This window comes from Plecotus auritus (genome assembly GCF_963455305.1).
Source record: "Plecotus auritus genome assembly, chromosome: 3".
NCBI lineage: Eukaryota > Metazoa > Chordata > Mammalia > Chiroptera > Vespertilionidae > Plecotus > Plecotus auritus.
In genome coordinates this window covers 187,454,935-187,480,484 of record NC_137772.1, presented here as the reverse complement: position 1 = coordinate 187,480,484, position 25,550 = coordinate 187,454,935, and the positions used below count along the sequence as shown (strand labels likewise).

At 40.0% G+C, this 25,550-nt stretch overlaps 1 protein-coding gene and 2 pseudogenes across 3 annotated transcripts in view; 2 read left to right on the top strand and 1 right to left on the bottom strand.

Moving 5' to 3' along the window:
- Positions 1 to 25,550, top strand: part of FGD4 (FYVE, RhoGEF and PH domain containing 4) — a 230,057-nt gene that overhangs the window by 56,781 nt on the left and 147,726 nt on the right. The gene's annotated exons all lie outside the window — the stretch shown is intronic.
- Positions 12,660 to 13,919, top strand: LOC308243335 (small ribosomal subunit protein eS24-like; annotated as a pseudogene). The gene has a single exon. The product of its transcript is annotated as a small ribosomal subunit protein eS24-like (transcript).
- LOC308243334 (leucine-rich repeat-containing protein 34-like) lies at positions 21,084 to 22,569 on the bottom strand (annotated as a pseudogene). The gene is made up of 3 exons: positions 22,564 to 22,569; positions 21,917 to 22,402; positions 21,084 to 21,662 (listed from the first exon to the last, which is right to left on the bottom strand). The product of its transcript is annotated as a leucine-rich repeat-containing protein 34-like (transcript).

Here is a 25,550-nt window from a genome sequence, read left to right as displayed (position 1 = left end):
CTAAATGCCCACCATCTTTGCTGTTTTTGTTCTGAAGAAACCTGTGAAGTAAGGGGGCAGGGGGTGTCATTGTTGGCAACACTGAGGTCAGAAGGTTGTGTGAGAGTTTAAATGAGAACTCAGGTCTTCAGCCTGCCCACTGCTATGCAGAATTATTAACTTCGTGTGGGCAGAGTAACTGAATGTCTTAAGTAAAGGCCACATGTCACAAATGGCAAAGGAAGAGAACCACACACATTGCATTTGCCTCTTGGGCTTAGAATGCAGCCACACCAAGACTGTTTTGTCAGTGTCCTATAAAGGGACCCCATAAGGGAAAAATTAAGTTCTCCACTTACTGGGTATTTCACAAAGCCAGTAGGTAGTCAACTCAACAGGTAGAAATATTTTTTAAGTCATGATTTTTCTTTATGTCCTCCGTTTTTATTGAAGCTTTGGTAAGCACTTAATTTGCATGTGACCCAATGAACCGTGCTGTGTAAATAAACACTAGATTAGATATAGTTTCTAAGTGTGTTTGGCCTCATCCAGCTGAAATTCTTGATTCTACAGAAGATGAGAGAAAAAGGACGAGGGTGAGTAGGGCATTTACATTTTATAAACATCGAAAGGCTGATTAAATAAGAATGGATAGTTTGTTGAGAGCTTCCTATGTCCCGTGCAGTGTTCAAAATGTTTTACACATTTTATCTCATGTGGGATTTTATCTGAAAATCCCGGTAAAAATAGATACCATTATTATTCCAATTTTTTTTTTTCAGATGATAAAACCAAGTTACTAATAGTTTAGCTTAATATTGAGGGCATTGGTAAGTGATGGAACAAGTATGATCTGACGAGATCCTATGCTATTTTATTTTATTTTTTTTTTTTACTGATTTCAGAGAGGAAGGGAGAAGGAGAGAGAGAGAGAGAGAGAGAGAAACATCAATGGTGAGAGAAAATCATTGACCAGCTGCCTCCTGCATGCCCCAAATTGGGGACTGAGCCCGCAACCTGGGCATGTGCCCTGACCTCTTAGTGCATGGGTTGATGCTCAATCATGAGCTACACTGGCTGGGTCATTTCTCTTCTTCGGGATCTAATAAGTAAGGGATAGTAAGGTGTGCCTAGCTATGTCCTCTCTGGGCATAATCATGCAGCCCCACACAATGTGGTTTGCTGGAGAGCACCATGGTAGGAAGGAAGGTGAGGCATGCCCTGGTCACAGGAGGCCATTTGTCCCTTGTCGAATGACTTTTCCTGTGTGCATGTTAAACTGCTGGTAGCCAGGCTATGACTTCCCAAGGGGACTACCTGTATTAGTCAGTATTCTCCAGAGAAACAGAACCCATAGGATTTGTATGTATGTGTGTCCATGTGCATGTGTGCACACATGTACACACACAAGTATTTTATGAGGAATTGGAGAATGTGTTTATGGAGCTTGGCAAGCCCAGATCTGCAGAGTGGACCAGCAGGTTCCAGACCCAGGAGAGCCAGTGGTCCAGATTGAAGTCCAAAGGTAGTCTGCTGGAGAATTTTCTCTTGTTCAGGCAGGCTGGGCTTTTTGTTTTATTCCGTCTCAACTGATTGAATGAGACCTATCCACATTAAGGAGAGCAATCTGCTTACTCAGAGTTCACCGATTTAAATGTTAATCTCATCCAAAAAGTCTCTGCAGTTGATGCATAGAATTAGCCATCACAGCCCGGATGGGATATGCTTACAGGTGTAAGGCTCCTTCAAGGACATCAGCCTTCACCACTCCCTGGGGGCCATATGTTGAATCCACCCCAACCTCAGAATTTCTCTTAAATGACAACATGTTTTAGTTAAATGTGTTAGGTAGAAAGTCTATAACCTGTCTGAATTGAATTAATGGATAAGGAAAAATAGAAATGCAAGGAATTTAGGGAAGTAGTGAGTGAAGAGGGTGTGGGGTAGAGTTTAGTATAGTTGGATTGCTTGCCACCTGTCATGAGGATTATAGTTTGGCAAGAGAACAATAAACCCCCTTTTTTTTGCGACCGCCATACACAGTGCAGTGGGACTTTCTTAGAACCTTCTCTTAGATCTCGATGAAAATCCCATCGCTGTTCTGTGGGAGAATGGCTTGGTGTGGGACCTTTGGAACTCAGGTTCTGCTGAGCAGCCATTGAGTTCTCACCGACTCTCACTGCTGCTGGCTCTTCAGAGGACTCCTTGTTGTGCTGGGCAACCCATGGGTTGAAGAATTGGATAGATGAAAAATATAATTTGTTAACATAGCAGCTATCTTTTAAGCCATATTATCTCCTTTCAACCTTGGGACAATATAATAAAGTAGAGGGGGTGATTATTGCTATTCATACTTTCGGATAGAGCAGCTACAAGTCAGTGTAGGACAGTATTTTTGCATCTAATTGCTTAGTAAATATTTAGTTTAAAAGAAGTCATATTATTTCTGTATTCTTTCTCTTTCTTACCTCTGATTTTCTGGCAGCTCACATTTGAGTGCTTACTATGTGAAGAATGTTGTGTTATGTTTTTTTATGTGAAATTAAGCAAATAGCATTTAGATCTGCTCCTTGAGGGATTTTTAATGAGATTAATTTATCTCAATATCACATTGGAAATAAAGGGCTTAACACTCAATATTATATATCACTAAATAATACATAGAGCATTTTTCAATAACTTAAATCTTTCATAGTGTTTTACAGAGTAAGCCTTTCTTTAGTTCAACTTGCAGAAATGGTGGTGTTTTTATTTTCCAGTGAACTCTTACAACAAAATGTTCATTAATTAAAAATAGCTGCCTGATACAGGAAACAGCTCATATAGCAGCTTCTGACATGGTTCTAAAAACAGACTTGAGCTGCTTGTGTGCTAAACAGGAATGAACAATGAAAACTGTATAAACAAATTCAGGTAAAAGCATGCTGTGTTTTAAGAAGGATTTTTATGTGCTTTTACATGAATGTTTTTCTGATTATAAGACTCATATGTGCTTACTATTTAAAAAACATTATAGTAATATATCATGTAGAAAGTGAAATTCCCACCCAAATTGTGATGTCTGTTTAGCCTGATTTTTTTCCTACAAATATACAAAGAGCATATAATCATTTCAAAAATGGAATTAAGTTTGCTTCAACTCAGGTTTTCTTTTATATAGTACTAGAGGCCCAGTGCATGAAATTCGTGCATAGGGGTGTGTGTCCCTCAGCCCAGCCTGCACCCTCTCCAATCTGGGACCCCTCCAGGGATGTCCGACTGCCCGTTTAGGCCCGATCCCTATTGGGTTTGGGCCTAAACGGGCAGTCGGACATCCCTCTCACAATCCAGGACTGCTGGCTCCCAACTGCTCACCTGCCTGCCTTCCTGATTGCCCCTAACCGCTTCTGCCTGCCAGCCTGATCACCCCTAACCACTCCCCTGCCAGCCTGATTAATGCCTAACTGCTCCCCTGCTGGCTCGATTGCCCCTAACTGCCCTTCCCTGCAGGCCTGGTCCCCCCTAACTGCCCTCCCCTGCCGACCCAGTCACCCCTAACTGCCCTCCCCTGCCAGCCTCATTGCCCCTAACTGCTTTCCCCTGCTGGTCTGGTTCCCCCCCCCCCCCCCCGCCAACTCCCTCCCCTGCAGGCCTGGGTCCCCCAAAACTGCCCTACCCTGCAGCCCTGGTACCCCCCAACTGCCCTGTCCTGCAGGTCTGGTCACCCCTAACTGCCTTGTCCTGCTGGCCTGGTCCCCCACAACTGCTCTCCCCTGCAGGCCTGGGCCCCCCCGCCAACTGCCCTTCCCTGCAGGCTTGATCACCCCCAACTGCCCTCCCTTGCAGGCCTGGTCCCTCCCAACTGCCCTCTCCTGCTGGCCATCTTGTGGCAGCCATCTTGTGTCCACATGGGAGCAGGATCTTTGACCACATGGGGGCAGCCATCTTGTGTGTTAGAGTGATGGTCAATCTGCATATTACTCTTTTATTAGATAGGATAGAGGCCTGGTGCGCGGGTGGGGGCTGGCTGGTTTGCCCTGAAGGGTGTCCCGGATCAGGGTGGGAGTTCCCTTGGGGTGTGGGGTGGCCTGGGCAAGGGGCCTGGGGTGGTTTGCAGGCCGGCCACGCCCCCCGGCGACCCAAGCAGAGGTTGGAAGCAGGTATCTGGGATTTATTTATCTTCTATAATTGAAACTTTGTAGCCTTGAGCGGAGGCCAGGGCAGGCCAGGGTGGGAGAAGCTTGGCTTCCTCCATCGTGGGGACAACCCAAGCCTCCTGCTCTCTCCAGCTCTGTGGCCGTCGCCATCTTTGTTGGGTTAATTTGCATACTTGCTCCTGGTTGGCTGGTGGGCGTGGCTTGTGGGTTAGCAGAGTATAGTCAATTGGCATGTTTCTCTTTTATTAGATAGGATTAGAAATATTCCACATCAAATCTTTGGAAAGGCTCTTCCTTTCTTTTATTATCTCTTTTAAGGCAGCATATTATTTCACTATATAGGTGTATGACACTTTGTTTGAGCCAGTTCCCTATTAATAGACTTGTGATTTGATACTCTTATATTAAAATTTTTTTTTTCTTGAAAGTTGTTTTGAGGGCAGATACACTTATAATTTAACAAATGTAACATGTTGATATATAATATCAAGAGTTTACTATGTCCCTGGAACTTTTTAAGCACTATTCTGTGAAAGTTAGAAGAACACTTCTACCATCTGAGGGGCTCACTATTATCGCCCCTGTTCTTGAGATGCAGGAAGCCTCCAGGCTCCCCGTGTGCCAGCGTGGTATCCATAGGATGGACTGAAAGACCTGGTGCCTGGGTCAGGCAAGTGAGGGCCGTTAGAGCCAAAGCAGCTAAGCAGGAAGACAGCAGCTTCCTCAGCATAAGAGAAAGCAGAGCTTACAAATTTTTATTGAAATTACTGATGTTAAAAATCTTCGCTGGTTGCCATAACAACAGGCTTTGGAAGAACATCTTAACCCTTGTAACTGTGCCCTGAGGAGTCCCTGGCTATTTCTACAGATTGCTTCTGTGTATCACCTCCCGACTTTCAAATTCCTGTTGTGAATTTACCTGATATACAGGGGCCTTTCCTTGGATTTATCTGTACCCCTCGTGTCCTTGCTGAGCACCAAGAGATGCCAGTTAGCTGAGGTCACTTGGCCTTGGCCAGTCCCCCGAGACCCTGTGGAGCTGTTCATTGCTTTCAACTGAAAATGAAAACTCTTAATTTTGTTTTTTTAGAGAGAGGAAGGGAGACAGAGAGAGAGAGAGACAGAGAGGCAGAGACAGAGAGAGAGAAAGAGAGACATCAATTGGTTGCCTCTCACAGCACCAACCGGGGACTGAACCTGAAATACAGGTATGGGACCTGGCCTGGAACTGAACCCTCAACCCTTTGGTGTACAGGACGATGCTGAGCCACACCAGCCAGGGCAAAAACTCTTAACTTTTGTCATTATTTCTGACTCTAAGATCTGTCTATAGGATAGACTGTAAGAAAATTCTCCTGAGATTTCGAAAGTATATTTCAGTTGCTTAAATGATTGTTAAATTGATCCTAGGTATAATGCATTAAATGTTTGGCAGGAAAAAAAATGTTTATTCCACATTGTATTGCTTCATAAATAACTAATTTATCATGACTAGAGAGAATTGAAGTTCAAAATATACCAAAAGGGGCCTGTGTTCTGGCTATTTTTTTTTTTTTTTTTTTGCAGTTTAATAAACCATTCCAAAATGTAATAGCTTAAACCAGCAATTTGTAACCTCGGGATTCAGTGGGTTGACCAGGAAGTTCTGTTTCATGTGATGTTGGCTGGATGCTGGAATGGCTGCTGTCCTCTGAGGCTTGGAGAGGAGCTCAGCGGGACCCAGTGGCTGCTTGAGTTGCCTTGTGGTATCTGGGTTCCACCAAGGGCTAAGCCCAGAACTGGCGCTGCATCATTTCTGCCGTATTTTAATGGTCTAACAATAGGCCCATCCCAGAGTCAGTGTGAGAAGGGACTACGCAAAGACATGAATACTCAGAAGTGGAGTTCGTTGGAGGTGGTCACCAAAGTAACAGTTGACCAGGGTGTGTGCTCTCTGGCCCCTCACTCATGTAAACAGTGCTGACCCCCACACAAGACCTTCACTATCTCACCTCATTACTACATCAGCTTAGTTCAGGATCTCATCGTCTAAATCAGGTCAAAGAACTGATGAGGCTCTTTCAGTACAGCTAATCTCAACTGAACACCTGTGAACGAAAGGGACAAATGATATACCTCCCCCCACCACACATACATGTACAATAGTAAGGCAGGGATGGGAAAATATCACCAGACATGCCCCTTCAAAAAGGTATTAGAGGCTGTGGAACAATTGCTGGTGGAAATGTAAAAAGATGCAGTCAGGCCCAGCTGGAGTGCCTCAGTTGGTTGAGCATTGTCCCATACACTACGGGGTTGCCTGTTTGATTCCTGTCAGGGTGCATGCCCAGGCTGTAGGCTCGATCCCCATTAGAGGTCATGCAGGAGGCAGCAGGTCAATGTTTCTCCCTCACATTGATCACATAGATGTTTCTCTCTCCCTCTCCCTTCCTCTCTTTCTAAAAATCCATAAAAACATTAAAAAAAAAAGATGCAATCACTTTAGAAACAGTCTGGCAGTTTCACAAAATGTTAAAACAGAGTTGTAACTGAGGTGTCCTAGGACCCAGCAATTTCATACCTAAGCATAAACCCAAGAGAAAGGAAATCACGTATCCATACAAAACTTGCACGTGAATGTTCATAGTGACATTGTAAGAGCCAAAAGGTGGAAACAACTCAAATCTCCATCAACCGAAGAATGGATAAATAAAATGTAGGATATCCATACAATGGAATGAGATACTAATACATATTACAGTATGGATGAACCTTCAAAATACGTAAGTGAAAGAAGCCAGTCACAGAAGGTCACAGCTTGTGTGATTCCATTTATACCTAGCATAGGCAAATCTATAGAGACAGAAAGTAGATTAGTGATTTCTGAGGGCTGTGTGAGGGAGAGCTTGATAACTAAAGTGTACAGGTTTCTTTTGGAGGTGATAAAATGTTCTAAAAGTAACCGATTGTATCTGAATTTACTAAAAATCTTTGAATTGCACACTTGGGGTGAATTGTATGGTGTGTGAATTTTTAAAAAGGCCAGAAGCGGGGACATGGGAGGCACCCATAGGCAGCTCTAAAACCCAGCTAGGTACATGTCTGTGGTTCTTGTTTAGGGGCGAGTTTGCATGGCTCTTATCTCCACCCTAGGCTCTGGGCTGTATTTTCTGAATCTTCTTACTTTTCCACAAGAAATGGTTCATGTTTGCAGCCTCTTTGTATCTGCATAAGGCGCTGATATATTTTTATTTTGAACCATTTCTGTCTTTTCAGTCCAGGCTGATAATGCTTCCACGGATACGTTTCTCAAAGTCTTTGTGGGTTTTCCCATGTATCTCTTTGGGGTTCCCAGCATTAGAGAAAAACCCATTCCCACAAATCTCTTTGAGGCAGAACTCTCTCTCTGCCTTGGACTACCTTCAAGTCAATGTTGTGTGAAAATACCTTTAAGATTCTTAGAAGCTCTAGTGTCTGGTAGAGATAGTCCTTAAGATGCACCCTTAAAATTCTTTCAAGCCTTTTTGGTCTACTTCTGATTTGCAAAGTGTGGTGCCTGTACCACCAGCATTGGCATCATCTGGGAATTGAAATTGACTACAGAGGTCAGACCCCATTTTAGATTTGCCGAATCAAACTGTGAGGATCCAGCCCAGCAATCTGGGTTTCAGCAAACCTCTGAGCTGTGTCTGACACACAGGAAGGTTTAGGACCACTGGTCTAAATGGAAAGAGTCTATGAGGAACCACTTAAAATCTTTATGGGGCTCAACAAAGGGCTATGCAGCCACACACTTGAGGCCACAGGATTTTATCTTTGCCCTGAGCTATTTCTTATTTTGTGCGTCATTTGCTAAGATACTGAAATGAGGAATAGTTTTATTTGGGAACCTATCAAGTTTGACTCCTTTATGTTTATTTCCTCTAAATTCTGCTTGGAAAGGAACCAAATGGTTTCTTTTTTGTTCACCCCACTACTCCTGTATTTTATCACAGGAAGCTAAGAAAAGCCAGTTGGTACTTTCAACATTCTTCCTGGAATTCTCCTTAGATCCCATGGATAACTTTCGACCTTCCACATTACTGCACACAGTGGGTGTGCTAATTATTCTGCCGTACATAAAGTAGATTCCCTTTCTTCAGCCACCATTAGCATTTCTTCACTTTTTCAAATCTTTATTAACAGTCACCTCCATCTTCTGCCCATTACTGGGATCGAAAGCCAGTACATATTTTAGGTTTTTGTAACAGTGGAACCCCAATTCTGGTACCAAATTTTGTTTCAGTAATCTATTGCTGCATAACAAATCAACCCCAAAATTATTGGCTTAAGAAAATATTTATCTTGCTCACAATTTTGAGATTTGGCCAGGGTTTGATAAGGATGGCTCATCTGTGGCCTGCGTGTTGTCAGCTGGGACAGCTCGATTAGGGCTGTAGGATTTATTTCCAAGAGAGCTCACTTAGACAGCTGGCAAGTTGGTGCTTGCTGACTGTCAACTGGGATTTTAGCTGAAGTCGTCAGCTGGAACTTTGATTCTCCTTCATTTAGGCTGCTTGAACCTTCTCACAGTATAGCATCTGGATTCCAAAGTGGAGGAAGCAGAAGTTGCCAGGCCCCTTAAAGTGTTAGCCTAGAACTGGCGCAATGTCATTTCTGTCCTTTGCTGTTGGACAAACCGTCATAGACCCAGCCCAGATTCTAGGAGGTGGAGAAATAGACCTCACCTCTTGGGAGTAGTGACAGAGAATTTGTGGCTATCATTACCCCTCTGTAATCTGTTAAGGTTTTTTTCTTTGTGTTGTGTGTGTGTGTGTTGTTTTTTTTAAAAAATACTGAAAAGACACTCTTGGCTAAAGTTAGGAGTTGGTGAAAAGTAATTTGTTCATCACTTGAAGAAAGGTCAAACTCTAGAAGGAGGTTTAAAAGAAAACATTTATATAGACAGAACCTCTCAATATCTGGACATTTTAAATGTTATATTTCACTGGTGGACAGAAGTCATTTTTTATATTTTTGGTAGAATTACATCTTTAAATTCCTCATCAACGTAATCATACTCTTCACCTTTGGTTGTGTCAAGATTTCTACGTGATGGGGCCATCTGAATGCATTATGTATCTTATTTGGTCTTAACACTGAGCTGTTTATTTTTAGTAAAGGTTGCCTCATACTGTATGTTACTGAATGCAGAGAAATAGTCCCCTTCCACAGACTCCATTTCTTAAAATATGGACTAAATGCTGTTTAAGAGTTGTGGACAGTGAAAGGCTGGCTCTGTGTATGTTGTAGAAATGATTGTGGTAAAGGCAGTGGGCGATAATGGGATGAAAGAATTCCAAGGTTTTCTGTCATTTGGAGCTTCTGTGTGCAGCTGTCTCTACATTGGCACGAGAGGACAAAACAGGTGGCAGCAGGAGTTGCTTCTCCTGTTGCTTACTCACCGGATGGTCTGTTGGTTAGCTCATACAGGCTAGGAAACGGCTTCCTGAATTTGTTAAGCACTTACATTAGTAAATGTGTCCCTATCCAGTGTGATGCTCTATTTAAAAAAATCAAATTAATGCTGTATTACAATAGGGATTCAATGTCGTTTAAATACATCCTGTAGCTTTAAGATTCTTAGACTCTGACAGATATGCAATCTTTGACCTTTAACTTTGGTTCCTGTTTTTAGCTTTGGTTTCATGCTTTTGAGTTTGGTTACTACTATACATTATCATGTGGCACCAATAAGTTGTTCAGTATTGAGGTAATTTGAATATTTTTATTTCATTTGATTGTAAAAATGTTTTGGGGGCAACACTAGTTTTGCTTATTTGCTTTTAGTTTTACTCTCTCACATCTGAATAGTCGTTAAGTGTTACTAATAATGTACTTCCTCCTTTTCTGTCTCTCTCTCATTGGTTCTTCTACTTACGTTTTTCTTCTTTATTCTACTCAGACCCTACCACTGCTAAGTATGTCTGGTGGTGAGACATACTCAGCAGTGATATTATGGGTAGTGGGGATGAAATGATTATGATATGCGTGTTTGATTTTGTATGAGAAGTCCTTTAGCTTCTTCTTGATTCTCTCCATCCACTGTCAAACTTTCTTGGCATGATATCACTACCAACAGTTTAGAAAATGATGTCCACACTCTTGTTTTTCAGAAATTATCTTCTTTTTGTCTCTCCACAAATTATAATTCCATTTGCTTTGGGATATCCTCAGTACGTGCTCATATCAAGCAATTGTGTGAACCAGTAAAGCATCTGGGAGACATAGAGGTGAACAGAAAATGGTCACTATTATTTGCTCTTCATGTCCAGTCTTCATATTCTTCTTTCTGAGTCAGACTTGAAAACTGGACATGTTTTCTGAAGGCTTGGATTGTACACTTGTAGAATGTTGGCGGGGGGTGCGGGGCGGGGGGAGATTCTGTGAGTTATTTTGGTCATCTCAGGCCTTCACAACTATATTTCACTCATCATCAATAGGACCTTCCTTATTTCAAGGTTTGTACAACTTACTTGCTGCATTATCATTATTTTGATCTCCATTTGTTACAAATGTATTCTTGGGTATGTTAAGAAATTTTCCTTTATTTCCCTTGAATAGATATATAACCTCCTGATTGTCTTCTAGGTATTTTCACAGAATTCTCATTTCTGGGCTAAATAATTTTAATCCCTTTGATTTTCTCATATCCCACTTTCCCCATAGCTTCAGTAAATTGTCTAAATAGTTAATATTAATACATTTATTATTCAACAGAATTATTTTTCTACTTGACCTTCCTTCTGTAAATAGCTAAGCAGCAAAATTGATAAAGCATTATTTTTTACCACTACTCTTTAAAAATATCATTTATACAGTTATGTAATTGCAATTATATAATTTAAAACCCTAATCTTGCACTATACCTGCACATGTAATGAACAGGTTTGATACCTAGAATAAACATAACAATCAAAAAAGGGGAGGAAAACAGTGCTGCGTATAATTGGAAGGTACTTATTCTATCCTCCCTTATACTTCCAATCTGCTCTGTTTACTGTTTCAATTGCAAAATTCCCTGTGGTGCCCTTTTGTTTCTTTGTAAATTATATAAACCATGACTTTCAGAAAAATCTGCTTATTTGCCCCAAATGGACATATTTGGATTTATGTTACTTTTGATTTTTAACTTTAGTTCATTAAGATAATTTTTACTTTCAAAACTTGTTTGGACTATCACTTTTTATTTCGGTAGCATTTGTAAGCAATTTTTAATTTATTATTTAGGTTGCTTTTAAAAGATATACCCATGAAAACTACAAAGTACTGATGAAAGTAATTAAAGATTTAAGTAAATGAAGATATATACATAGTCGACCTATGAACCAGGAGGTCACAGTTCAATTCCTAGTCAGGGCATATGCCTGGGTTGCCTGCTCAATCCCCAGTAGCAGGCGTGCAGGAGGCAGTCAATCAATAATTCTCTCTCATCATTGATGTTTCTATCTGTGCCTCTCCTTTCCTCTCTGAAATCAATAAAAAATATTTTAAAAAACAAAACCACAGGTGGACGTCCACTCATCACACAATCTGTCAGTCGCATGTCTAAGCCTTTATCCCAGAGAAATGAAATCTGCACTAAAATCTGTGTGAGAATGGTCATAGCAGTTTTATTTATAAAATCCTAAAACTTCAAACAACCTAATGTTCATTAACATAATAGATAAAACCAGCTGTGGTACATCCACACTATGGAATTCGACACAGCTGTAAAAAGGAACCATGTTATTGATGCATGCCAAGAAGTTTAATCGATCTCAAGGGCATTATGCCCGGTGAAAAAGGCCAACCTCAGAAAGTCACATACTGTGTGTTTCCACTTGTACAACGTTTGTAGGTGACAACATGATAGAATTAGAGAATAGATTAGTGGCTGCCAGAGGCTAGGCATGGTGGGGATAAGAGTGCTGCGGGTGACTGTAAAGGGATAGCACAAGGGAATTCTTGGTGGTGATGGGATTGTTGAGTATCTTGATTAAGGTGGTGGTTACACAACTCTAATATATTTTTATTGCTTTCAGAGAGGAAGGAAGAGGGAGAGAGAGATAGAAACATCAATGATGAGAGAGAATCATTGATCGGCTGCCTCCTGCACGCCCCCTACTGGGGATCAAACCCACAACCCAGGCATGTGCCCTTGACCAGAATCGAACCATGACCCTTCAGTTCCTGGGCCCATGCTCTATCCACTGAGCCAAACTGGCCAGGGCAACACAACTCTATACAAGTGTAAAAATGACATAAAACTAAATATACTGTACCCGTGTCAATTTCCTGGTTTTAATATTGTACTATAGTTACATACTTTGAGAAAAACCAGGGGAAACTGGACCTCTCCGTACTATTTTTGCAACTTCCTGTGGCTCTATTTTAAAATAAAAAGTGTTAAGAATAAAATATATACCCAGACTTTAGGGCTATGCTGTCCACTAGCCACAGGTTGTTTCTAAATTTAAGTAAAATAAAATTATTTTTTGTTCCTTGGTCACACAAGCGCTCGTGTGGCTATCTTATTATATAGCATAAATATAGAACGTTTCCCACTACAGAAGGCCAACTCTCAACTCTTTCAATCACAGCCTCAACACTATCAAGTTGAACCTTTGGGAAGATGGTTTGAAGCTTTTGTTAAGGGGAGAAACAGAAATTCTTCTGCCTCTTTTCAGGAACTGGAGGATAAGAAAGATTTATCAGAGGAATCAGAAGGTGAAGAATTGTAATGAGAAGAATTTCCTGTTCTAAAAACACTTGATCCCACCACTGTAGAACCAAGATCATTAGGTAGTACTTCGACTTGGCCATGTAAGATACAAAGTTACACCGAAACTGATCAACGTATTTTTGATATCTCGGTTGCTTCTTAAAGGAAAGCAAGCTACAGTTTCTTCAAAGTGTTTTCCCAGGTTTAAAGGAATTCCAAAAGGTCAAATTTTAAAAATGTCCGAGACTTGGTGATATGAATTCCTGATTTGAAGATGTAGATACATTTTATTCTTTCTGATACAATTTTGATTCTTAGAAAGATTATTCCCATTTAGATGAAGAAGAAAAAGAAAAATGTTGTGATGAGAGGAGATGGATTGAAAAACGGAACAGAGCAGCAGGGCCACAATGAAAAAAAGAAGAAACAAACTGAATAAGGACATTCATTGACAATGCATATAGCCTTGATCCAAGGATTTAAAAAATTAAGGAAGAGGGGAAGGCCAAGAAAGAAGGACACAGCAACTACCCAGACCAGGAAGTTCATGACCAACAGACTACTTCAGGGCAAACCAATGGTCATTGATGTCCTTCACCCTCAGAAGGCAACAGAACCCAAGAGAGAAAGTTGGGAAAAATTAACCAACATGTATAAGATAACATCAGATATCATCTTTGTGTTTGGATTCAGAACTCATTTTGGTGGTGGCAAGACAAATGGCTTTGGCATGACTTATTATTCCTTGGATTATGCAAAGAAAAATGAACCCAAACATAGACTTGCAAGACATGGCCTATAGGAGAAGAAGACCCCAAGGAAACAGAAAGGAATGCAATAATAGGATGAAGAAAGTCAGAGGGACTACGAAGGCCCGTGTTGGTGCTGGCAAAAGTGAGCTAGGATTGGATAACAGAAGTATTAATGATTCTTCACTGACTTCATCCGTGATGATTGTGCAGATTTTTCATGAGAGGATTAATAAACTAAGAACTTCCATGTGGGAAGAAAAAGCAGGAAAGAAAGCAGAAGCCAAACAGAAGGAGCAAGAAGCTAAAGAAAAACAAAGACAAATGGATTAGAGCTGCTCCATTAGCTAAAGAGGAAGAAGAGGAAGGTAGACAACAAGCATTATTGGCAAAGAAGGACAAAATAGCCAGACAAAAGCCATTACAGAGGAAAGGCAAAAATTTCAAAGCTCATGCAAGACCTGGAATCACTTTTGTGAAAACGAGGAAGTGCAGGTTAAAAATGATAGAAGTGGGAAAACTTTGTGAGCACCTTGAATTAGCAAGTTTACAGTGTTTGTTTGAATGAAACACATCATTCTCAAAATAGAAAAGGCTGCTCTGGAAAAACAGAAAGAAATGAGCAAATTAGAAACAAGAAAGAGGAAGCTGAGGCTCATATGTGATAAGCATCAAGAAATCAACTGGTGGAGGTGGAAATTGCAGTCAAGATTGGTCAGAATATGATCAGCAGTTACTAATTAAATCTGTGAATTTCTTTCCTGCTGCCACAAATTCAAGATGGGAAGTTATTGCTAATTATCTGAACATGCATTCTTCTTCTGGAATCAATAGAACCACCAAAGATGTTATCAGAAAAGCAAAGAGTCTTCAAACACTTGACCTTCATTGAGGAAATGACATAAAAAGATTTTTGATAAGTTTGTAAAAGAACAGACAGTCTTCAGTGCCTCAAGCAGACAATGCAACACCTTCACAATGATTTGAAGGTATGTGCACAGATTTCACCCCGTGGACAACAGAACAGGAGCTTTTGGAACAAGCTTTGAAAACATACCAACCAGTAAGTACATCTGAAAGTACTTCTGCAATTTCCGTGTAGACTGGCAAGGACAAAGAAGGCCTGCCAGAAACGATAGGGAACGTGTTGAGATGGTAAGAGCAAAGAAAGCTGCTCAAGAGCAAGGACTGAATGCAAGTAGAGCCAAGAAATGACCTATGACATCTTGGTTGTGTGTGCATCCTATGTAATAAAAGCCTAGGTGGCGTCATGCCCTTGTGCGAAAGTCGGCACAATATGGCCGCCACAAGATGGCCGCCACAAGATGGCCGCCACAAGATGGCCATGTGCACAGCAGAGGCGGGGCCTGGAGGCCGCTCCACACAGTAAGGCCTGGGGGGCCCGCGGCTCTGCACAGCGCAGAGGAGGCCGGTCCCAGCATCTCCACTACCTCACGCAGAAGAGGTGGGTCTCGGCGGAGGAGGTGGGTCGCGGCAGGGAAGGGCAGTTGTGGGTGATCAGGCCAGCAGGGGAGGGCAGTTGGGGGTGATCAGGATGACAGGGGAGCAGTTAGGCGTCAATCAGGCTGGCAGAGGAGTGGTTAGGAGCCAGCGGTCCCGGATTGTGAGAGGAATCCCAGATTGGAGACGGACGGTACAGGCCAGGCTGAGGGACACCACCTCCATGCATGAATTTCATGCACCGGGCCTCTAGTATTTGTAATAAAAATGAAAAAAACTATTTTAAAAGTTGGTAGTACTGCTTTAGACATATGCCAAAGGCTATATGTGCAGGTACCTACACATGTCTTAGTGAACTGCCGTAAATTTATAAATCAAAAGATAATAATATGTATCAAGAAAATTTAAATAGAAGAGACCTGGCCGGGTGGCTCTGTTGGTTGGAGCCTTGTTCTGTACCCCAAAATGTCTTTTGTTCAATTCCCAATCAGAGCACATACCTAGATTGCAGGTTCAATCCCTGGTTGGGGCACATACAGGAGACAACCAACCAAGTGATGTTTCTTTCTCACATCAATGTTTCTCTCTCTCTCTCTCTCTCTCTCTCTCTCTCTCTCTCTCTCTCTCTCTCCCTTCTTCCTCTAGGAATCAATGAAAAGCATTTTTAATAGAAGAAATTAATTTAACAAGACAATTTTAAAAAGAATCTTAATTTTTGAGGTTATATCCCATGTATTTTTAAAAATATATTTTTATTGATTTTTGAGAGGAAGGATGAAATAGAAACATCAATGATGAGAGAGAATCATTGATCAGCTGTCTCCTGCATGCCCCCTACTAGGGGATCGAGCCCACAACCCAGGCATGTGCCCTGACCGGGAATCAAACTGTGACCTTTGTGGTTCATAGTTCGATGCTCAACCACTGAGCCACGCCAGCTGGGCTAAATCCCGTATTTTAATCAGAAAGGAAAATGAAACATTTGTTTCATGTTTGAAATAGGAATAAGGTTTTTTCCTTATCGGCCAAGGCCATTGCAGTTTCTTCCCATAACTGTAATATAGAACCTACAGCACGGGAAACGGGCAACCCACAGTATGGGAAATGGGCAAAATAGAGGGGATGGACAAGTATGAGAAAGAGATAGCAGTAGGAACATACTTTAAATATCCCATCTTCTTCTTCTCTTTTCTGTTTCTTAGTGACCAGCTTACCAATGGCAGCTTACCATTGCAGGGGAAGCCTGGTTTAGCAACCAGACCTTACACCAGAATTCTATTTTTGGCTCAAAGTGACCTTGAGGAAGTGACAAATTTACTCTTCTCGTTCTCATAACCAGTAAGCGAATTAAAATAAAACTGATTATTGCTCGGTGAACTCTAAGTTATTCTAAAATGATCCTACCAATTTAGGTTATGTGTAAAACTATTTGCTTACAAGTAAAGTACTCACAAAGTTTTGAGGAATTTAGTTATGAAAAGAGTCATATGATATAAAAAGAGGAAGTTTACCAGTTTTAGGTTTTGAATTTGGGGATAAAAGCAAGAAAATTCAGATATAGGGTAAACGTTTTTATTTTTGCATCCCAGTTTAATCTTTTTGAGAAAACTTTGGGAGAATAAGCAGACATTTTCCATTTTAGAGAACTGGTTTTGCAGTTAAACAGTCCAGGGTTTGAATTGCAATTCTGCTGTTTACTTCTCTGGCAAAATTATTTAACTTTAGTTCTCAATTTCACCATCTATGTAAATGGAGCAAATAATACCACTTTGTTAGGGCTGTTATGAGAAGGGCACATAATAAGTTCAGTATACAGCTGTAATTATAGATAACAATATTAATTTTATTGAGATAGGGAATAAAATGATGGTGGTGTTCGGAGAAGATAAATAGCTTTGTTTACTTTCTCTTTTTGAAGATTTCTTTTTAGCCACATACTTTTTTTGGGGGGAAGGGTTATTTACCTTTGTAACACATTGGTTGATATCATGATTCCTAAAGCCATTCTCAAATTTAAACTAAACACCTGTGTATGACTGATCAAAGTCACTTGATTTAAAGCCAAGAGGAATAAATCTGTTTTTATAAAATCTAGCAAACCAAAATGGAAGCAGCAAACTAAAAAATAAATGAAAAAGCATGTTTCTACAGCTATAGTCACGTAATATCCGAATGAACAGTGAAAAGATTTATGAAGATATATGAAAATCTACAATGTATAGTGTCAAATAATCAGAAACTATTCCATAAGCATTTTCTTTGCCCACTAAACTACTACCACACAGAAAAAAAGAGGTCAAGAACCACATTAAGACCCTGCCAGCCTTGGTGCCCGGTAGCAGAGTGGGGCAGTTTTAGTTTCGGCAAATAGTTCACTGGCATGTGGTTAGTTTGAAGTTTCCTGCTGCACCCCCCGAGCGGGAGAGAGGGAACCAAAAGTGCTGACCTCCTTTGACTTCATCACTCATGCCTGAGCATATGCACCAACGCTTCCGGTGCAAGCCGCTCTGACTGCAGAGGACACCCCAGCCCTCTGCAGACCTGGCTAGGGATGGTGCTTGGATTAATGACGTTTGGAAGGCATTAGCGCCCAGTTATGGGAACATGCCGTGTTTCCTTACTGTATCTTTTACTTCATAGAGATTGGCTTTCAACGCTTCTGATAACTTTCATTTAGAGCAAGCGATTGTTACTCAAGGCGGGTTACTCACTCTCATGAAAATAGGCTGGATGACAGCATATTTAAGAAAGAGCTAATTTAGAAATATAATGCCCCTCCTTCCCAATGTGGGCCCGACATAATGGCTGCCACAAAGAAGGGTAGAAGGGCCGTTCTCTGCCATCAACTAGGTAGTGACCAGAGAATGCACCATCGACATTCACAAGTGTATCCATGGAGTGGGTTTCAAGAAGCATGCCCCTCGGGCACTCAGAGAGATCCAGAAATTTATCATAAAGAAGATGGGAACTCCAGACATATGCATCGACACCAGGCTCAACAAAGCTGTCTGGGCCAAAGGAATAAGGAATGCCCCATACTGTACCTGGATGCAGTTGTCCAGAACATGGAATGAGGATGAAGATTCACCAAACAAGCTCTATTCATTGGTTACCTCCATACCTGTCACCACTTTAAAAAATCTACAAACAGTTACTATGGAGAAGAACGAACTGCTGTATGGCGAATAAAGTTATAAAACTGCCCAAAATATATGTACATATATTATACATATATAGTGCAATAGAAATTGCACTGAAAAAAATCTGTCAGAAGATCTAAAATGGCTTGTCCATTAATATCCACATAGCTATGTCTATCTTAACACTCTCGACCTCAGTTTTCTTACCCATACAATGGGAGGGTTTCAAATTTCTAAGACTTGATGATTTTAGTGTGTGTTTCCCCAAGTAGTTTCTTCCATTCGTCCACTTGTTGGATCATAAGCTACATTAAATGTTTATTTAATTTTAACCATTAAAGTTTCCTCAAGTGCTTTAAGGTAGTCTACTATTGTTAGTTTTTTATTCTTTCAGAAACTCAATAATTAAAAGAAGTAATATTGCTAAGTTGAACTGAGTCCAGGTTTGATAGTTTGATTTCGACTGCAAACATCTATATGTCACATAAAAGGAAAATTAGAATTTGAATTATTGTGTAAATATTCAGTCCACATGGTGATAAACATTTAGGTGTTTTGAGAAGTCTATATAATATGATATGCAGACAGTCCTCGGGTTATGTCGGACTCGACATACGTCGTTTCGTGGTTACGTCACCATCTCCCATTTATTTATAAAAAAAAAAAGTTCCGTCATTTCGATGTATGTACATATGTGCTTTATGTTTTTTATTTATTTACCACAAATAAAGGTCAGGAATTATCTTTCTTTTAAAAAATTTTTTACTGCTTCACTTCATTACTGCTGTGTGTGTGCTCCATGTGAGTGACGGTAGGTGCTTATGTAGGTGGGCTCCGACTTAACGGCAAAAATTGCGTTACCTCGAGCACTGTGGGAATGGATCTCCGACGTAACCCGAGGACCTACTGTATTAACTAAAACCTTTACTTTACCTAGTAAACATGGCAATGATGAGAAATTTGTTCATTGGTGCCTTCTTTAAAATCCTGGTATGTTTTCACGAAGTTTTTTGGGATAGCTAGGTGTCCTGGGAGGGAAATAGAAGCCTGCTTGCTTTGGGGGAGATGCAAAGCTTAAACATGGTTTCATTATTCTATTGACTATCTAGTCACCATGAAAAAAGAAATCCTAAGATCCTTTAACAGTCCACCCGGTGTGGCTCAGTGGTTGAGTGTAGACCTATGAACCAGGAGGTCACAGTTCCATTACTGGTCTGGGCACATTACCGGGTTGCAGGCTCAATCCCCAGTGTGGGTCGTGCATGAGGCAGCAGATCAATGATTCTCTCTCAGTGTTGATGTTTTATCTCTCTATTCCTCTCCTTTCCTCTCTGAAATCAATAAAAATATATATTAAAAAAGAAAAGAAAAGATCCTTTAACACTGAAATTTTGAAGGATAGTTTGTTAAACATCTGAAGGCTGTAACTACCATCAAGTCACCTGTAGTTGGCGCCATGCTTCCCATTCCACCACAGTATTCCGCGCTTTCTCGCCACGTTTTGAAATACCTTCATGGGATTTTGAAATGCATTGCTTGCGTACTTCCTTGAGGCTCCATCACTGCTAGAAATAAAGTTATGAAACCTAGCTGTGCACTTCCCATTAGTTAGTTCTTTACCTCGTCGATCAGAAGTTGTGTGGGTGTCTGATGCAGAATGCCTATAGATTTTACTCACGAATCACATATCCAGATAATTCCTCCGCAAGCAGGAAATAATGATTAATCAGAAGAGTAAAAGGTGCTGCTGGATGTTTAAAAGGAATCTTCTATGGGGGCCTGTGAGTATTGTTATTTGCAATTTTTATTTCTGCAATCTTTCCGGTTACCATTTGAAACTTTTGAGAATACAAAATATATGATGAGCAGGTGAAATAACTAGCATTTGCCTTTTTGTTTCCTACTAAATGGTAAGTAATTTGTACTGAAAAATTATTATGGCTCTAGTTTCGAGTGGTTTTATGTTGTGGTTTTAGCCCAAAACTGTTCTTTTTCTTCGTTTCATGGTTCATGTACACTTCCTGTGGATTCCTTGCTCGGCATTGTTCCCTGACAGTAGAGAGCATGAGCTGGGTTTTAAGTGCAGTTACTGTTAACCTTTCTTACATGAGACTTTTTATTACAACTTCTCTCCTATTTCTTATCTCTATTTCTTGTTTCTGTTGCTGACATACAAGAGCTCTACTTCAGCCAGTTTTTTAGAACTTATTACTCTCTCAATCACCACTTATTCGGGAATAAAATCCCCTCTACTTCTAAAACACTAGCAAGGTACATTGGTAATACACAAGTGAGGATTTCTTGAAATTAGAATATGAAGTCTAGTTGACTTCACTAGATGTTTTTATCATTGTGCCTTTAATGTCCTCGTGGTCTTTTATATGTAACTGAAAAACCATGTTAGGTGAATGTCTTTGTTCAGAAAAACATTTTTAAACAAATTTTTTTGGGCAGTAAAAAGAAAGAAACTAAACATCCAGTATGACTATTGGCGACATTTTGATGTGTTTTTTATCTTTATATATGTTTGTTTTGAAAGTTGTGGTTATATTGTGCATGGATTTTTTTTTTAAAAAAATCATGCTTTCTTTTTCCCACATAACATTAAATTATTTCGTTTTACTAAACATTTAATAGATGAGTGATATTCAAAGTAGTACTTTATTTTAGTTAGCATGTCCTCTATTGTTAGACATTTAAAAATTTCAAGATTTTAGATTATAAATAACTGAGAACACCACCATTTTCTTTATTTTTTAATGGATAGTTATACAAAGTTTAATATATGTCTTTTACACTTTTGTCAAAAGTAACTTGTTCTAATTTATGAAAGAAATTTAATAGGCAATAAAATATTATTCTCTGTGAAGGTAGAGGACAGATGTGTGAACATTTTTTAGAGCTTGTTTTTCATGGCTGTTGACCTTCTGGTCTTTTTACGGCCATTGCAGACTTCTGCACGATACCAATGTCCATCGCCCACAAATGGCTTCCACATTTGTATTGTCTAGCTTTAGACAGCTCATTTGAATGAAATATGAATATGCCACACATGTATAGTCTCATCACATTTGTTGCCCCTAATGTAGGTAGTAGTGTGGGATTTGTTTTCATTGATTGGGAAAGTGCAACAAGTCCCTCTCCCTCTATGTTGCTGCTGACTGTTGACAACACTTTAAGACCCCTGTTGTGTGAAGCCACTTTCACCGGGATTCTTTGTCCCTGCATTTTCTATTGTGTGAAAAGAAAGATCCTTTGCTGCCAGGGTAGTGTTGCTTTTCAGTACATCAGCAGAAGTCCCCATCCCATCACTAGTTATTTTATTACAGCTGACATCAAGGTAGCGCAGGCTTTTGTTCAGGCTCAGTGTGTAACTGTTTCAGACCACAGTTTTTCATATCATGCTTTACTCCCGTAGTTTAACAAGGCAGTGATTTTCTTTTCACATGTGGCCTAGATGAACTTTGGACTCTTCCTGTTTTACCACACAGTATTGGTCGGTTTAGATTTATTCCTGTAACTGATTGGTTTTGAGTTAGGGCTGTAGCCAGTGTTGATCACACTTCGTTTTATTTATTTATTTATTTATTTAAATTAAACTTTATTGTTGAACGTATTACACCCATCCCCCTTTACCCCCTTCCCCATTGATCCCTTCTAGCTCGCCCCGCCCCAGGCCTTCACCACCTTATTGTTTGTGTCCATGATGCTTATCACACTTTGCATTCCCAGATCAGTCACCCAGATCTAAATCTCTAGGGATGAATCAATTCGTAGCAATGCAGCCAAGAATTTTCCACCTTTATTTTCAATCTTGTGCCCATGATTCTTAGGCATTTCAGAGTTTTAGTCTTATGTAGCGCTTTAGCAGTCAGTTCTCCTTCGGGCCCAATATTATTAAACGTAAGGGTTAAGTAAATGAGATTGTATTGTTTCTGACACAGTTTTGCAGCATCGTATGCACCAACATCCCTTATAAAGTAAAAGCTAACATCCAGACCATTAATATACGGATTCTTCTCTAAAATTCTGTAAAGAACCCCCAAAATCTTCATCTGCTACTATTTCCACTGTCATTGAGTGATTGCTACCAGCAATATTTAACGTGATTCCTCCCAATCCCTTTTCAATTTCTTCCTCCACTGCTTGGAGTCTATGCAATATAAAGGGATTAATTTTCTGGGGCTCTTCCATACATAGGTTATTATAATATTCCTGGAGATTGCCAGTAGGTTCCTAGAAACTGCCAGTAGGTTCTGGAGCTTTGCTATGGATGGCCTGGGCTCAGACCAGAGGAGGAGTAGGGTGTGGAGTAGGGGGGTAGAACCTGCTCCTTTGACCCTGTGGGCTGTAGCGGCAGCCTTGCCAAGACGCACCGCCATTTTTAAAACCTATCTCGCCTTCAGGAAAAAAAATTCCATTGTAATTTATTCTTGGTTTAAGAGATTAATAGCCTGACCCTAGGATTTTAAGGACAACCATTGAATTAGGATTTTAAGCAAACCTGTTGAGTGCCATGTTTGTTTAAACTTATCTCATTTTTTTTAAAACTTTTACTTCTATGTGGCAGATACCTATATACAAGCTTTTGAAAATGTGAATTACATTGCTTTCTTCATAGAGACGAACTGGAACTGGATTTTCGTAAATAGATAATTGAGGAACATTGCAAGAGGACTTCCCTAACTAGGGCAGGTTCTTCTATGCCAAACGCCTCATGTGAATGGAAAACTAGACCCATGCGTATAAGGTACATCCAGCGTGGGCTCTGCAAACAGTGGTGCCTGAAAAACCAATTCACAAGGCTGTGGCCAAAGTTTTCCTTATGTCACTAGGTTAGAAATGGCCTGAGATTCTCCCAATAATTCAGTCACAGGAAAAAGGAAAAGCGGTTGTTCCTCATTCCCATCGTATAGAGCACCTGCTTTACAGACTAGCACCCTCGTGGAGTGCTGACCTTCCTGGTGGGATGAGTGGTACTGAGTGTAGAGTACTTTGAGTTACTGCTTCTAAAGGCATGAAGATCAGTTTTCATGGGGGAGGAATCGGTAGGGAAATCAAAATATGGAAGTTCAGAGCCTCATTCTTCAGTTATTATTTTGGGTCATCAAATCTGATTTCAAGATGACAGGGTATTTATTTTTTTCTTTGCCCTGCCCCTGTCCTCCCCTTGCTAGTTTAGATGGCAATACAACTTAATATCCTGACTTTTCTTTGTAAAACAAGTAAAATTTTATTGAAAATGTGTTACACTTAGAAATAATCATTTCACTTAATTTTCATTGTAGCTTTAAAATTTAGGATCTGGTTCTACATATATTACATTACCACCGACATTAAAAAGACGTCGAAGTGAGATTTATTACAGGACCTATATGTTTTATTCTCTAATGACAAATATGAATAGATTTACATGTAAGACTAAAAGAGACGCAGAATTAGGCTGAAAACTGCAGTGTTTTTCTGTTGTTGTTGCCCCCATTTCCTTGCTTTTGGGCACCCCACACTGCATATGCTGCTCTTCAGAGCGTGTATACAGTGCACAGAGTGTTCTGAGGATTGACTTTGTAACTGAACCAATTGGACTCCCGTCCAGCAGTTACACACATTTTGGCATTTCTCCTGCCCATTTGTTTAATCTTTCCGGTTCATTTGATCTTCTGGCATGAGAGCTGACAGCTGCAATTGCATATGGGGTTCATAAAGTAGCTGAAGAAGAAAAGGCCATGACCCAGTTCTTGTATAGTTTCATTTCACTGATGCCTGAGTTGGCAACTCAGGAATACTACAGATTTATTTTGCAGGAGGAGAGTTTATGTATAAAAGGGGTTGATCATTAATCCCAAGTGGTATAAGTTATATTTCCTAAATTCGATAGGAATTTTTGAGTACCTGTTAGTCACAGTGCTTTGTGTTATATGTACATTATATCTACTCCTTAGGATAATATTGTAAGAGAGATGATATGACCCTCTTTTTCAGATGGAGAAAGCAGACTGAATGAGGGTAAACACTCACAGCTGCATATTTAGTATTACATGGTAAATTGTACAACTGGAATTAAGTTCAAGATCATCTGTTGTCAGAGCTTTGGACTATCCATCATACACTGTAGCAGTAGTGTGTGTGTGTAGTATTTGATTTCTATTTTGCTGTTGAAGGACATTGACTATTATGAAAGGTGCTATGAACATTATTTTACATGACTTTTGGTGGAATTATTGGGCCACAGAGTATACATATGTTCAGTTTTAGGAGATGTTGCCTAAAAGTTTTCCATAATGGTTCTGGTGTGTGAATATTCTAGTTGTTCCACTTCCTTGTTAGTACTTTTTGTTGGTTTTTAAAACTTTTAGCCATGTGGCATCATTTTGTGATTTTAATTGGCACATCTCTGATGATTAATGATTTTATCAGAGATCTTCTTTTGTGAGTGCCCAATCAAGACTTCTGCCCATTATTAAAAAATAAAACAAAAAAATGGATTGTCTTTATATATTCCAGGGATCAAATTTTGAGTTACAACTATTTTAGCTGCACTATCTGATGTGTTCTATATGTACTCAATAAACCTAATGTAGTTTACCACAGAGGGGACCCCCCCCCCCTCATTTTTTTTGTTTCATTGGTTCTTCTCAATAACCAACATGATTTTTAAGTAAGCTCCAAGAAAGGATTCCATGAAAGACTTTTGGTTCTGGCCAGAATGGCATAATGTATACTGGAGTCCCTTCCTGCCATAAAAAAACCTCAAAACTGTAAAACAAGAAAAATATATATAGCAACCTTATATGCTTGAGGGACAAAGTGAATTTAAAAAAACACCCTGAATAAATAGAAATGTGAATAGCTGAAAACATTGAGTTTGCAATTAAAAATCTTCTATCAAAGATGCCAGGATGCTACTGGCTCAAGAACCCAAACCCTTAGGCCCTGAGGTCCATGAGTGCAAGGAATAACCTTCACGGCTCTTTTGATGATCCGCATGTGACATCACATTCTTGGTAAATGTTAATAGAATTAAATTGATTGAATGACATGGAACTATGTAGAGAATTTCCCTTCTCTTGAGAAATTGAACTTTTTTTTTTTAATCTTCTTTCTTTGGTAAGGAATCTTTAATCTTTTCTCTGATTCATTTCAGAAAACGTATGGACCCTATTGAAATGAGAATGCTTTAATTTCTTGTGAATGTGAAATGACACATGCATGGTTAGCACTATCTCAGGGTTTCCTTGGTGACCATCTAAGTCATGTTGGGTATGAGTGTGGGCTATATTGCTCCCAGGCATGCTGCTTTAAACATCCTAAGTGCTGCTAGTGCCTTACATGAGTTAGCCAAAAGTAACACCAGTCCTCTTTC